The sequence below is a fragment of the Heterocephalus glaber genome, unplaced genomic scaffold (assembly GCF_053883595.1).
Source record: "Heterocephalus glaber isolate CG9 unplaced genomic scaffold, H.glaber_assembly_v1.0 deba00001067, whole genome shotgun sequence".
NCBI lineage: Eukaryota > Metazoa > Chordata > Mammalia > Rodentia > Bathyergidae > Heterocephalus > Heterocephalus glaber.
Window position 1 is genome coordinate 2,220,332 of NW_028258187.1, and position 14,946 is coordinate 2,235,277.

Consider the following 14,946-nt stretch of genomic DNA (forward strand, 5'->3'; position numbering starts at 1 on the left):
CACTAATTTCAATCTGACGCTTGTGCTCAGAAAACATGCAATCTGGTGGGAGAAGGGGAGGGAGAGAAAAGTCAGTGAATAAGGAATACGCTCGGCATTCTAGCTTTAATTTCCGTTTTCTCTCAGGTATGAAAGTGCACATCAAATAACAAACTCTGGTCGGTTCACTCAACAGCATTTCACTCTGCCACGCCAGGCGCTAGAGTGTGAAAGTCAAGGGGACCCCCAGCCCCGAGCTCAGTCCAGCCCAGCGCCCAGCAGAGGGTTCGGGGCGTGGCCTGGGGCCCGCAGACATCGCCCGGGACTCCCGTGCCGGCCGAGGGGACACAGACAGTGGGCTCTGGTCTTCGAGGGACCAAGAGGACCCGAGCTCCCAGTGGCAGAAAAGAGCATGCGGTCAGCCGTGGCCGGGGAGGGAGAGTGGAGTCGTTGCCTAGAGGGTCTGGATTTCCACTTTGGGAAGAAGAGAAAGTCCTGGGATGGTGACGGTTGTACGATGCCACTGAACTGAAAAATGGCGGGCCATGCGTGGCGGCGCACTCCTGTGATCCCAGCACTCGGGGAGGCCGAGACAGGAAGATCAGAAGTTTAGGCCCAGCCTGGGCAACTCAGCGACTGTAGCAAAATAAAAATAAAGAAGGGTTGAGGATGCAGCTCAGTGCAAAGGCCCTGGGTTCAATGCCCAGTACCACCAAAACAAAACAAAACAAAACGAAAAAGGTAAAATGGTAAATTTTGTGTCATGCGTAATTACCACAATAGGAAAAATAATAAAAGTGATCCAGCTACTTAACTATACATTCTTTTTTAAATATATCTTTAAGCCCCTACTACACTCTGGCACTACACTACTTACACATAAAGAATAAAGTAAGAAAAATTCCTGCCTTTCAGAACCCCTTAGACTGGCTGGGTGTAAACGCAGAATCCACAGTCAGGGAGTAGAAATTCTTTTTAATTTGGGAGCAAACACATAAATCAAATCTCTGATCTAAGCCTAAGCCCTAATTACTCATTTTAAGCAAATTAGCTAAAGCACCAATAAAGGCAAACTTCACGGTGAGGGATTTTTACTTACCTACATCTTCTAAAAAGGAGAAATTGGTCAGGAAACTGGAATCCTCAGACCAGCACCTGCTTCTGGAGCTGCAGAAGGAATGCAGTAAGCTGTCTTTAAGTGATTGCTAATGACTCTCACGCCATCTGTCCTCAGATGGTGGCTAACGTCAAGCCAAAAGTGAAACGTACAAACTTAGCCCATTTAACTCAGATCAAACGAGCTGGGCAGCAGCCAAGGCCGCTCTGCTTCTGCTCCGTGGAGACGGGAGTCCCTGGTGCCTCATCTGTTCCACATTTGTGGGAAGCACATGGCTCACGAGCTGTTCTCACCATGTGGGCAGACGGCAGAGAGCCCTGGGTTTCGCTCTAGATCCCTGAACATGTGGTAAGAGGGAAAGCCTGCCCAGTTCTCTTTTTTAAAAAACCAAACTTTTTAAACAGTGCATTTTGAGTTAACTATAGCAGGCAGCTGCCTTGGAGCCGCAGGCAGGGAGCGGGCTGGGGAAGGGAGACAGCAGGGCAGACGCTTCTCAACCAGAGGCTCAGAGGCCCCGCTCTGTGCTTTAATAGCTCCTTCCCGCTGAAGCCAAGGCTCACAAGGTGGAAATCTCCTGGCCAGCCCCTCTCCAGGCATCAGGGAGAGCAGAGCAGAGAAGAGCAGAGCAGGAGCCTCTGCTGTGTGGCCCGGGGCGGACTCTCCTCGCCTCAAGTCTCCTGTGGTTGGGGAGGCTGCTCCTCCACGCTGTGGCTGGGAGCCTGCTGGGAAACTCAGGATGTCAGTGGGGGAAGGTCAAGGTCCCTGGTGCAGCTGAGACCTGTCCAGCCCCTGGATGGTGGCTCAGGGGAGAAGTGCTCAGCCACCCCAAGACCTGCAGCCAGGACCACTGGGACCAGGGGTAGCAGGGGAGACACGGCTGCCAGCACCCACACATCTGCAGGGAGAAGAACAGCCCACTTCCCGGGAGGAGGCAGGCGCTGCCAGCCGTTCAAGCCCTTCTGCAGGAGGAGCCGCTAGGAAAACAGACCGAAGGATAATGGGGCCTTGAGGCTGGGGTACAGGAAAGTACAACTGACCAAATTTAGAAATAATAGAGACTTCCTTCTATTTTTTTGATTATCAATGGCTTACTCTGATTTTTTTTCCTTCTCAATATTCTGCACAGTAAATCAAAGCCCACATGACCTCCCTTTCTCCTGCTGTAATTTACAGAGAGGCAGCCCAGCCAGAAAACAAACAGCAGTAATTCAGATTCCAAAGGACCCAATAGGATCGAGTTTCCAGCCCAGAGTTGTGAACAGCATTTATCCAGTCATGTATTTTTCAGTCTGTGATGTGTGTGTATGTCCACGAATGTGGCAAAGACAGTAGAAAAAGAGGGAAAAAGAAATAGTAATTTCAATTATCTGAAGAGAAGTCTTTTATGCACTATATAAATGGTTCCTGAATGCCACAAAGCTTGCTCAGGGCTCACAAAGGAGAAAGGAGAAAGGGAAAATAAAATGCAAAAAAATGAAGGGGAGAGAGAGAACAAAAAGGAAGAAATGAAGAGAGAGGAAGGAAGGAAGGAAGGAAGGAAGGAAAGAGGGAGGGAGGGAGGAGGGGAAAGGAGAAATAAAGGGAAAGACAGGGGGAGGAGGAGGACAGAGAGAGAACAGAAACAGGCCCAGGCTGCCGTGCAAACCGCTGCTTGAGAGACTGTGTAGAGGCCCGAGCTAGGGAGTAAGCGTGTTTCCGCATGTGAATGCCAATATATTATTGACTTACACTGAGTCATAAACATGACAATTTGCCTCATTTCAAGCGAGGTCAGGCTCAGCCCAAAGAAGCAGCCCTCCTCCCCTGCTTACCTAATGTCCCTGAATATGAGCCTTCCCCGAAGCTCTCAGTGCGGATAACATAACGCCATGTGCGCCATGGCGGCAGGAGGAGGCATCAGAGAGGTGACAGATAGCAAGCTGTGAACACAAAGATACTTTTAAACCCAATGCTTGTACATGATATATAGAGCAGAGGACCGTTCATCATCGTTATTGAAACTGTGACCAGCAAAGCTATAAACCTGACACGGAAGAAGAGAAAATATGACTTGTTAGGTTGAAAAAGTACCAGAGAGGGACTTATAAAAGGGAAAATTTCATGACAAATTAGTTTGTATTTTTGTTTTCATTTCTGACACATGGAAGGAAATGCTATATGTTTGCTTAAGGAAGTGAAAATTTCTCCACTTCATCCATTTAAAATCCTCACCCTTAGGCCTTTTGTATCGAAGCATAAAATTTGGAGTCCTTAAATAGTCATAATGTTTCCCTGAAGAATTTGGCCTCCGAAACATATTACAGTTCAGAGGGGCTGAAAAGGAAAACCATTTTGCAGCAATCCAGTGGTGTCTGCCCAGACGGCCCAGGGCAGCCCCAATTGGCTCTCATGGTTTCTTTACCATATTTGATGAAATATTAGATGCAATTGGAACAAGCGGTTCAGGCAAGAAAGCCATAAACTTGGGAACAGCATTGTAAAATGAAAGTGCGTGGACATGAAATAAGTTTCGGATTTGAAAACAGCCCAGTGGCTGCACAGTAAACTACCAGAAGGTGACAGAGGCTGAGGGCAGTGCTGCTGTCCCTCACACTCCCCCAACAAGGGTTTGTGCTGAGCTCCGGGGAGCAGGTAGAGCACAGCGAGTAGACAGGAACTCCGGTGTGAGAAGAAGCCCTGAAAACCCCCTTTTACATGTTCAGTGGAGGGACAGAGGGAAGACAGGAGGAGGAAAATCCCTCCATCTCAGCACATTCAGAGTTGCAGTAGCGAGAGCCAGACATGTCTGCAAAGAGCTTGCGGTTGCCATTTCAATCTGTTTTTTAAAGATCAGTTCTCCCCAAATTGACCTACAGAATTTATAGAATTCTGCAATCTCTGTCAAAACTCAACCAACTCTTTAAATTGAATAATGATTTTCCAGTGCAGCTGAAAGGATGAATGTGCAGAAATAGCAAGGAGATTTCTGAGGAGGAAGACTGATGCGGTGGGTCCTTAGCTGCCTTAGTCCCTTTTGTGTGGCCCTGGCAGCGCACTTAAGATGAGGTGCTCTGTAAGGAAAGCAAGTTTAGGTCGGCCTGTGGCTTTGGAGGCTGAGACACCAACACTGGGCAGCTGCATCCGGTAGGGGCCTCGTACTGCGTCATCTCGTGTGGTGACGAAACGTGGGTGACAGTGAGCAGCACGTGTGGCAGAGACTGAGCCCGTGGGGTGGCTCTGCTCCAGGGCAGGACCCCTGCACAGTAGCTGGCCCACTGCTGCCAGGGAGCATGGTGCGTGGGCCTTACCACCTCCCAGGAAACCCACCTCCTAGATGGCTACCTCCTCTGGGACTTCAGTCTTGGGGACCAAGCTTCCAGTGCGTAGACCTCTAGGGGACAGCTGGATCCAAAGTGTAGCGTCACCTAGAGCGTCACTTTACCTAAACAGCCTGAACTTAAGGAGGGGAACTGGTACAGAGCACGGGCAAGTGGCCTCACCAGAAATGCCGGAGACATGAAGTGGTGCAGGCTCCACTCTTTTTGACATTTGGAAGATTTGCAGACAGGTAATGCAATGTCTTAGGGATGAGACCCACGTCTAAAGATAGAATTCATTTGTGTTTCCTATACATCTTATATCCTCTGCATCCTGGAGGTGATTTTATACAATATTTTTAGTGTGCCAGTGTTTGGTCCATGACATATCACATGGGGACAGGCATGGAAGTTTTCAATAGAGAATCATACTTCTGGAGCACTTCTGAGCTTAGCTTTTTCCATTAGAGATGCTCAATTTGTACCACAAATACAGGTAAATTTAGTACAGATCGAAGTTGGGATTTCAAACCAATACAAGGGTAGATTGGCAAAGTACAAACAAAGAGCACAATACAGGGAGGATAGAAGGAGACAAGGGAATGGATCTCCTACAAATGGAAAGAGGTCCAGGACACTAAGGGCAAGGGGAATGGGGAGGGGAAGGGGAAAGAAGTAGATGAAGATGTGCCATGGGAAGGACCTCATACCCTCAGTGAATGCAACACTATGTGCCATAAACAGGAGCTAAGATTGATACCATCAACAAGAATGAAAATGGGGAAGGGGGATTTGGAGGACGATGGAGGGAGGGGGTGGGAAGAGGAAGGGATTAAAAAAAGAAACGAGCTGGATTATGAATATGTACTCACTCCCCAAGATGACTGTAAGCTGCTTATGCTGCAAAGAAGTACTAATAAGAAAAAGAAAACCACATGTTTCAGAGCAAAAATTTTTAAAAATTCCAAATAAGAAAAAGATAGCCTGTAGTTAATATAATGTTGGAACAACCTGTTAGTCATTTATAAAATTTATTAAGCTGCATGCCTACTCACTCCTGATTCCAATATAAATTTTAAATGAATCATTTTATGTGTATAAGATGCAAACATAAAAGCACTAGAAAAATACAGATGATTACATCCACAATTCTGTGACAGAATTGTTTTAGACATGACAGAAAATACAACACAATTTTACTGCACAAAAATAAGAGGAGATACTGGGCCAAAAACAAATCTTAACAAAGTCAAATACCAAACACAATATTTTTAAAATATTGCATTTTTAAATATGTATTTAAAAATTACACTTGTGTGAATAAATTAATGTTTCATTAACATACCTAATATGCAAAAAGCTCTCCTAAATCAATGAAAGGACTCCTCCCACCTGTAGAAAATGTCCTAGAAATATAGAGAGACAATGAGCAGAAGATATTCAAATCAACAATATAATTAACAGAAGTATTAAATCTCACTAAAAGTAAATAAATGCAAATAGAGACCGGGAAGACATCATTTTTCCCAATACAATTAGCTACGAATTTTTTAAACAACTAGAACACAGAGAAGCTCCCACTTGGTCTTCCAAGTCCCTTCTTACCGTCTACACAGGATTCAGCAAGTGCAGCTCCTCTCTTGTCATTCTTTGGATGAAATCGTCAATTTGCACCCTAACCCACACAATTCCAGGACCTGGAGCCTGACTGCTTAGACCTAGGGCCTGGTTCTGCCTCTGAGTCCTTTGTGAAGTTGAGTGATTTATCTGACCCTTTTGTGCTTGAGTCTTTCATTTGTGAAGGTAGGGTGACAGCAGTCGTAGCTAGTGGATTAATGCATGATACATGCTCAGAACAACAGCTGGCTAAACACTTAGCAGGTACCAGCCACGAGGAAGATGTTACTGATGCTGGCACCCTCCTCTGCGGAGACTCTTCCCTGGGCACCCCTCACACTCAGAATAAAATGCAAAGTGTTTTCTGTAGCCTCCAAGGCACTGGTAGACCTGCCTGGTTCCTGCCTCTCTGCAACCTAATGTCTGTACCTCCTCTGCTCGGGTGTGGATACATTAGCATGCACCTCACTCACCTCTGAGACAGTCTTTTGCCGTTTGCTTTTTACTTACCTGGACCACTCTTTCTTACAGTCATGAGTCTCATTGCCGCACTCATTCAGGTAACTGCCCAGCTCCTCAGCTCTCGTGGGCTTCCCTGACCGCTCTGTCTAAAGCAGTCCCTGTCTCTACCCCTAACCACCACCTTTGCTCTTATACATGATAGATTAAAACATAAATTAATCCCACTTTCCAGAGAGCAATTTAGGTGTATATGTAACGAGAGTTGCATTGCTCCTGCAATCTCACCTGCAGTCAAATACAGTAAGAAAACAATCCAATGAGTATGACATTTATGCAAAGGTTTTTCATCAATGCATGTCTATAATAAAGAAAACTCATAAACAATCTAAAATGTCATCCACAGATAAATCAATTGTCAATTTTCTATAAAACGTCACATCAAAACTTAGTGATTTTAACAGTAACCATTTACATAGCCAGTGAGTCTGTGTGCTTGTCACTTTGAACAGGGCTCAGCTGGGTGGTTCTTCTGGTTTGGCCCAGCCTTACTCATGTATCTACAGTAAGCTGACGCTGCAGCTTGACAGGATTTCTACTTCCTTCTTTGAGCTAAAGCACCAACCCTCTACCCCTGCCCACAATTCAAAAGGTGGAGAAATAAGCTTTACTTCTTCATGGCCAGGGCAGCAAAATCACATTGAAAAAATCATGGATATAAGAAGGGGTATAAACTGTAGCCTTTCACAATCTACCAAAATGAAGAACTGATAGAATAAATTGCAGTAGTGATCACAATAGACTATTCCTCAGCTATTAAAATGGTGGTATTGACTTATATTTACTGATTTAAAAAGATGCTTCCGCCAATCTTAATAAAGCATATTATAGAACTTCTGTTTACTGCCTTTATACAAGCACATTTATGCACATACAAGATACTGGGAAGGATGTTTTCCAAAACACTAAGAGTGCCCAGCTCGCAGTAGCAGACTCTGTCCTTCCTCCCTCCGTCCCTTCTTTATTTCTTCCCTTTCTTTCTTCTCCTTCCTTTCTGCTTTTTCCTTCCTTCCTCTTCCTTCCTTCCTCCTTCCTTCCTTCATTCCTGACCTCTTAGCACTCCTCAGCATGAGATGACTAGACTGTGCCCTTCACGCCTCTTCCTGCTGCAGGTTAGTGTAGATGTCCTCTTCTGCAGCCTCAGATGAGCATGCACATCAGCAGAAACTGCCCAGCATCATTCAGTTTTCTGCTTGCATCAAAACAGCATAAGCTCAGAAGCCAGGGATGGGAAAACGGTCTCCATCTCTTGGTAGGAGTAGGTGCAAAGCCACACTTCGAAGGATGCAGATGGAGAATTGGCCATTCATGTGATCAGTTGCCAAAAGGATGGAGTGCTGGTCTAGTTTGAAGGAAAGGGTCTGGCATTTTGTCTTCAAGCTGTATTTGCATCGCAGACACACTGACTTTTCTTGGACTTTTTGTTGACTTGTGGTTTAGGGAGGCTAATGTGTATTATATAAGGCAAAGCACCCCCAACTGCCACCGTTTGACATCTATGTCTGCTCAAAATGTTACTATAAGAAGAAAGTGAGACAAACTTTAAAATGCTCTGAAAGTGTTAAAGGCACGTACCAATGACTCTGCCCCTTTCCCCTCCCGCTGCATATTCAGTCAGTGCTAAAATCATGTCAATTTCAGAGCAAGCCCAACATGATTTGCTAGATAAAGCTGTTGCTGCAGCACAAAACCACCATCCCACAATGTCTTCCAAAGCCAAATGCTAATTGCTGTGGGGAAATTAGCAGCATTAGTGTGGATGGTTGAAATTGAGCTGCGTTCTCATTATTCCTTCTAATGCTGGCAACTTATGCCTATGGAAGGGCTTGGTGGTATTTAGAAATCAGAGAAATTACATCCAACTGTTGCTCTTATTCTCATGAGCCTTTGCCTGCAGGGATTCCGAGGTGAGTCATTGCTCCTTGAAATGCATCCAGTTGCTGAGCAGCTGTGAACCGTAGGAGTCGTAGGAGTTGATGCTCCTTAATATTGAGGTGAAAGAGTCACCGAGCCCCACCCTTTGGAAACTACTTTGGCTACAACTCTCTTGCAAAGTTCAGGACCTCCAGGATGGGGCCCACAGCCTTTAATTAATCTGTTTGCCTCTGTAGCTCCTGTGGTCCCTGAGTACGCCTCCGACACATAGCAACAACCTTTTTATTGACCCAGCCTTTCTGTCTGAGTAACAAGTCATATTTTTAGTTGCCTTACCCAAACCAGCTGTGGGAAAATAAAGCCTAGCAAGAATCTCACTGGGGAGATTTCTCCCCAGGAAATGTAGAGATGCTTTACCAAGACCTCCTAAGATGTAAAATGCCTTTTCCCTTCCCCCAAATAATTATCTGTTCCCTCCACCACTTGTCTTTGGATTCATTTATGCTTATCTTCCATTCATTCAACAAATATATAATGAGCACTTTTCTCCATGGTAATAAGGACTGGCATTAAAGTCCATGTTGTAGTTTAAAGCCTATGAGAGCTTCTCAGATTAGCCCTGTCTATCTTACAACTCCAGAAATTCAATTATCTTGCCCTCTTCTGCTGTCATCAGGTAAGCTCAGCTCTACACAATGACACAGGTGTGTCCTCTCCTCAGTCTCGGTCCCTGTCTGCCCTTGTCCCTGTCTCTGCCTATCTCTCTCTCTCTGTGTTTGTTTTTATTATAGCTCACTTTCTATAGACAGATGGTTCAGATGTAGACATTAGAGGGAAGGTGAGATAAACTGAACAGTGTAGGCCGCTTTGGTTAGTGATTATTTTGGACTAGCTGGTATGGTACAAAAGAGCCTCTTAAGTATTCTAATTTTCTGATTAGAATTTTGCCTTGGAGTTTAGGACTAAGTTCCAGCTATTAACAAAATATTGCTTAGTTTCTTTACCTGACAATGTTCTTGATATGAATTTCGCTAAAAGACATATTATCTGAAATCTAACGCAACTTTGGGTGTTGTGCTAAATTCCATCTATAAATGAGGATTGGATTCAATCTGTCATTTCTAACAAGTATGAAAACAATTCCCTTCTACACATCCCCATCATATACCACACTCCCCTGTATCTAAAATGTATTATTTTGACTCCCACCATAGGGTGAAAATTTAGCAGGATGTAGAACTCTAAACTCAATAGGGTTGTTTAATTTGTCTTCATTTTTTGAAAAAACATTTTTCATCTTTTCTGGTTTCTATGGATGCTTATGAAAATCAGCTGTTGGTCTTATTTCTTCTACTCTTGCAGATAGTCTCTTTATTTATGTTTTTATTTATTTATTTATTTATTTATTTTCATAGCAGACTCCAAATTCTTCTCTGAAGTTTAGCCATGACACATTCAAATGAGATTTACTGTTCTATATCTTGCTTGAAAGATTCCTGTCTTTACTGTCTATACTGGAACATTCTTCTAAGCACTGCCCTCCTGCATGGTTTGCTACTCTCTCTCCTCATTTTCTCTATCCTTTTTCCAATTTCAAGTTTTTAACTCACTGTGCTGCCTCTGGGTAATTTCTTTACATCTGTCTTTCAATTTATCCATTTTCTAATCAGCTATACATAATCTGCTCTTTTTTCTAGCCACTGAGTATGTTTTCAAATGGTTTTTAATTTCTAGAAGTTTTATTTGGTACCTTTTGGAATCTATTTTGATAATGTTTTATATGTTTATGTTTTCAATCTTTTCTTTTAATGTCCTCTATCATCTAAAACATACTTATTGTATAATCTCTAAAAGATAGTCTTGTTATTTTAATAAGTTGTAGATTGACTTTTTGGTTTTTGTTGTGTTACTCACGTGTTTTACAATTTTGGGATGTAGTCTAATCTTCACCAACAGTTATAATGAAATCTCGTATCTCTGTATTTCTAGATATTTCTTTTTTTAGGGGGGGTTCCAGGGATCAAACTCTGGACCTTGTGCTTGTGAGGCAGGAGGCAGAACCACTGAGATAAATCCCTGACCCTAGATATTTCTAAAAGATTTTCATGTAATTTAATAAAAAATATGGCCAGAAACTAAATTTTTCCCTATTTTCTCTATGTAGTCAATTCAAAATATCACCCAAGCAGCCTGGTACATGTATGAATTTTAGCATAGACTATTTGAAACTGTGAATTAATGAAGGCTTTTTCTCTAGCTAGAGGCAGAAAATGTGTTTAACTCTACATGTGACCAGTGCTTAATAAATAAATTAATTAAAATTACACTGATAAGTTGCTGGCCTTTAATGGCTACCCTGTGTTTCTCTCTGGTAGTAAGAATTTTAGAGGGTTTTATCATTTAAAACATTTTAAACACATGATTGCATGATGACTCCAAAGTAACAGGGCTGCTTCCGCAAGCCACGCATGGGAATGGACATCAGTTCTTCCCTGTGGTTGCTTCTGACAAAGACTGAACAGCAAATCACTGAGTGCTAAAGCCCTGCTGCTGTGAGAGAAGGAGAGTCTAAGTCTAGTTCTTCTTTTAAAAAATAATTCCTAAATCTATCCTAAAGAAAGGTTAGTTTTCAAAGACTGCTGTGAAACTCAGACTCAGAAATAAAGATTACTAATCTCGGGTAAACAGACGAAGGTAACACAAGCCATGTGTGCCTGCTCCTCGTCGGAGTGACTCACAGTCAAACAAGTGGAATAAACACTTTCACCTCCGTGTGGCCGGCAGGGGACACAGCCCCATAACTTAGCCAGTAAGCAAACTGCTGTCGAATGATGTCCGTGCTCTGAAAGTGTTGAAAACAGGCAGGCGAAGTGACTGTGCCCTCCTCCCTGCCCGGGCTGTGGTGACAACGGGAGAGGAGACTGCACCACTGCACCGCCAACCACAGCTGCAGGGAAGCAAGGGAGCTCTGAAGCCATGGTCCCGGTCCAAGGTAGAAATGTTGCTCATGGTGTGAGTACAAAAGAACAAAATAAAAAGGGCCAGAGAGAAGCGAGATGAGCAACATACAGAGCTTTGAAAATCTCTCTGAGGCTTGATGTGAATAACTAGTGAGATAATTTAATAAAATCTGCTCATCTCAACTTCATTTCTGAGATCAAAAGGGATGAAATCCTGAGTCGAGGGTCTGGGCCGAATTCCTGTGCTAATTTTTTATCTCAGTGAGCCTTGGCAAGTCTCTAAAGCTGTTGTATCCACCCGGAAAATGGCAATAATAAAAATCCCAATCTCAGAGGATCGTTATTGTAGATAATGGAAACAATGGTGTAAATTAATGTGTAAATCAATAACATATCTGACTGAGTTGTAGCTCTCAAATATGAATGATATTTGAAAGTAAGTGTTCTATCAACAAGTTTTTAGACCATTACTATGAGCAAAACATCACTCCAGATCTTTGGATGACCTAAAAATAAATCACACTTACACCCTAGTCAGATTCTAGAGGCAGAGATGAGATGAAATTGTGAACTCCACGAGAGCTAGGACTTTGCCTGTTTAGTTCACCCCGACCTCCCCGAGGCCCAGAACGGGTTCTGGCAGAGTAGGCAGCCTCAAGTATTTGTTCTACGTCTGTGTCCCTTTCCCTTGGTAGATAGCGCTAAAAGTGAATAGGAGAAAATGCGGGTAAGAATGGGGCTGGGAGTCCAACCAGGGGAAGCGCTGAGCCACACTCAGGGCGATGAGGACTCAGCCCTGACAGCAGCCCCGCCCGGGATACTGTGGCGCTGTGTTTGCCTGACAGCAGAACAGGCCGCGGAATTGAGAACTGGACTCAGCCTGCCAGAGCCGTGAGCCAGCGCCTGTCCGCGCTCCAGTGCTCCGATGTGCAGGTCCCCTGCCCTTCTAGCCTGTCTCACCTGCTAACGCCTGGCGTCCTTTCCACAGCTCTGTGCAGAAGAGGAAACTGAGGTGGAGAGGCTTAGTAACACGCCCGAAGTCCAGGCTGGAGCCTCGGAGGCGGACCTGACCGTGGCAGGAGGCCCCGAGCCTGCAGTCTCGGCCACGGCAGCCTGCCCCAACTGGACCAGCCGGGGCTCAGGCCTGGTCCTGTGACCTTGGCTACCAGAGAACGCTTCCCTTGGAATCCGAACCCCGACCCCACGCCCAACCTCTGCCCGTCTTTCTCTGGCCCTTCTCCGGCACTTTCTGCGCAAGCCCAATTCCGCTCCTTGGACACCTTGCTGGGAGCGGGGAGGGCAGAGGGCAGAGGTGGGATGTCCCTTCCTCGGTTTCCCCGAGTGAGACCTGCTGGGCAGCGGGTGCTGGTGGCGAGAGGAGGGGAGTTTGCGGGCTGTCCTTCATGGAGAGGTGCCGCCTCCTCCTGGGGCTCGGTCCACCTGCAAGTGGGTGGGAAGCAGGGAGGAAGGAACCCTGGGCCGGCCCTGGGCGTCCCGACGGACCTGGCCGGGTTCAGGATCCGGATCTGTGGGCCACAGCTGGGACACCTGGCGGGGGCACCGCGGGCTGCGCCCGGCGCTCTGCTCTCCCCTCCAGCTCCGGGTCGGAACCGGATCCCGCTCCAGATGCCCCCGGCTCCTCCAGCCACTCTGCTGATGACGAAGCCAGAGCGCAGCCGGTGTCCGCGGCCCCGAGTCCATCTGTCAGGCGCTGCGCGGTCCGAAGAGGCCATCAGAGCCGCCTCCTGCCAGGGACTCGCCCAGGGGACAGACAGGCGGTGGGAGGCCCGGGACCCTACCCCGCCGGGTCCCAGCCCGCAGTCTGCAGAGTCCCGCCTGCTCCAGCAGGGGCAGCCAGGGAGGCGGGGGACGGAGGGCCCTGGAGGACCCAGGGAACCTGAGCGGGGCGGGGGGGGGGGGTCCTCCCCTTGGACCTGGGGCTCTGGCAACCCGCTGTAGCTGCCCACGGACCTGCACGGGCCATCCCACCAGCCCCTCTGCCGTCCCTAGGGACTCTGCCTTTGGTTCCAGTCCACCCAGCTGCAGGACTTTCCTGCACGGGCCACAACTACACCCTGCCACCACGTGCACACGCACATCACACACGTTCACAATGTCCCCCAAAAGCAGCCTGTACCTCTAGGACTTCTACACACCCCACTAAACCCTGGCCTCTCAGTTACTTTTCTCACTGCTAAGACAAAATACCCAACACCCAGCGTCAGGGGAGGAGAGGTTTATTTAGCTCACAGCCGGTGGAGGCTTCAGTCCACAGCCGGTGGGGCAGGGCAGAGGGGTGGCAGCAGACAAGCTGTTTTGCCTTTCTCTCTGTCCCTCATATTCCTTCTGGGCTACAGGCCCTGAGTGGTGGCGCCCTTGACCCCAGCATCACACACCCTAGATCTAGCCACCCCCAAAAACCCACCTGTGACCATGTGAGGCTTTGGGGGACATCTAGATACAAGGTGTAACACCTGACAAGCCATAGACCTCTCTGAGGAGTTCATTGTTGCAAAAGGTTTGCATTTAAAAAGCATCTTTTGTTGCCAGGGCATGTGGTGCACATCTGTAATCCCAGCTTCTCCGAAGGCTGAGGCAGGAGGATCACAGGGTTTCAGGGAGCCTGGGCATTTGAGAAAGACCCTATCTCAAAATAAGAAAAAAGGAAGTAAAGAGGAATGGGGATGTACTCTGTGGCAGAGCACCCTTGGGTTCAATCTCCAGCACTAGGAAATAAATAAATAAAAGTCACTCTCTGGGAGTCAAGCGACCAGGATCACAGGGCTGGGTCTCCTAGCAGGGTGGAGCCACTGAGAAGCACAGATTCTGTACTAAAATACAGTGGGGTACATTTGTATTGGTTTGCTTAGTTGAGTTAGAGAATTTTTTTTGGTACCGGGGATTGAACTCAGGACCTTGTGTTTGCAAAGCAGGCGGTGGCACCACTGAGCTAAATCCCAGACAGAGAATGGCTTTTTGAGCAGTGTTTTTCACCTGTGATCCCATGGAGCATGTAAGCACCACTGGCCTGGAATGAGGGTTTCATGGGAACTTTGTTGTTTTTACATTGCTTATTTGCTACACACAGTGGTGGATCTGGGTGTCACAGTGCATGCCTATAACCCCAATACTCAGGAAACTGAGGTAGGAGGGTCCCAGGTTTAAGCTCAGCCTGGTTTACATAACAATTTCAGGTCCAGCCTGGGCTGTGAAGCCACACTCCATTTAAAAAACAAAAATTAAAATTTAGATAAAACAATCTCTGTGTAGAAGGCAGAGTAACCTGCCTTAGAAGCCTAGGGGGTTCTGAGAAGAAAGGGCCAAGAAGTATACCTGTTCAGCGTGGGACTTCTCCATGGAGAAGCTTAGGTGGGTGAGGTGGTCCAGGGATAGTGAAACTGCTCACAGGGAAAGGAGTGGCCAGTCCTGGGTCAGAGCCAGAGCTGTGCCTCAGCCACAAAGGGAAGTGGAGAAACAGGCAAAGACTCCTTTCTATAGCAGTGGGAAGACAGCGTGGAGGGACCTCAAGTAACTAAAACCACAACAACATGTGATTTGGTGATCCCACTTCTGGGTGTAGAAC

The 14,946-nt window shown here is 46.4% G+C and overlaps 1 long non-coding RNA gene across 1 annotated transcript; it reads right to left on the reverse strand.

Moving 5' to 3' along the window:
* Nucleotides 1-86: 86 nt before the first annotated feature.
* Nucleotides 87-12,557, reverse strand: LOC110346193 (uncharacterized). Its single transcript, XR_002390085.2, has 5 exons — nucleotides 12,324-12,557; nucleotides 5,738-5,798; nucleotides 2,908-3,015; nucleotides 1,079-1,146; nucleotides 87-615 (listed from the first exon to the last, which is right to left on the reverse strand). It is a non-coding gene; the product is annotated as an uncharacterized LOC110346193 (long non-coding RNA).
* Between the last annotated feature and the right edge of the window lie 2,389 nt (nucleotides 12,558-14,946).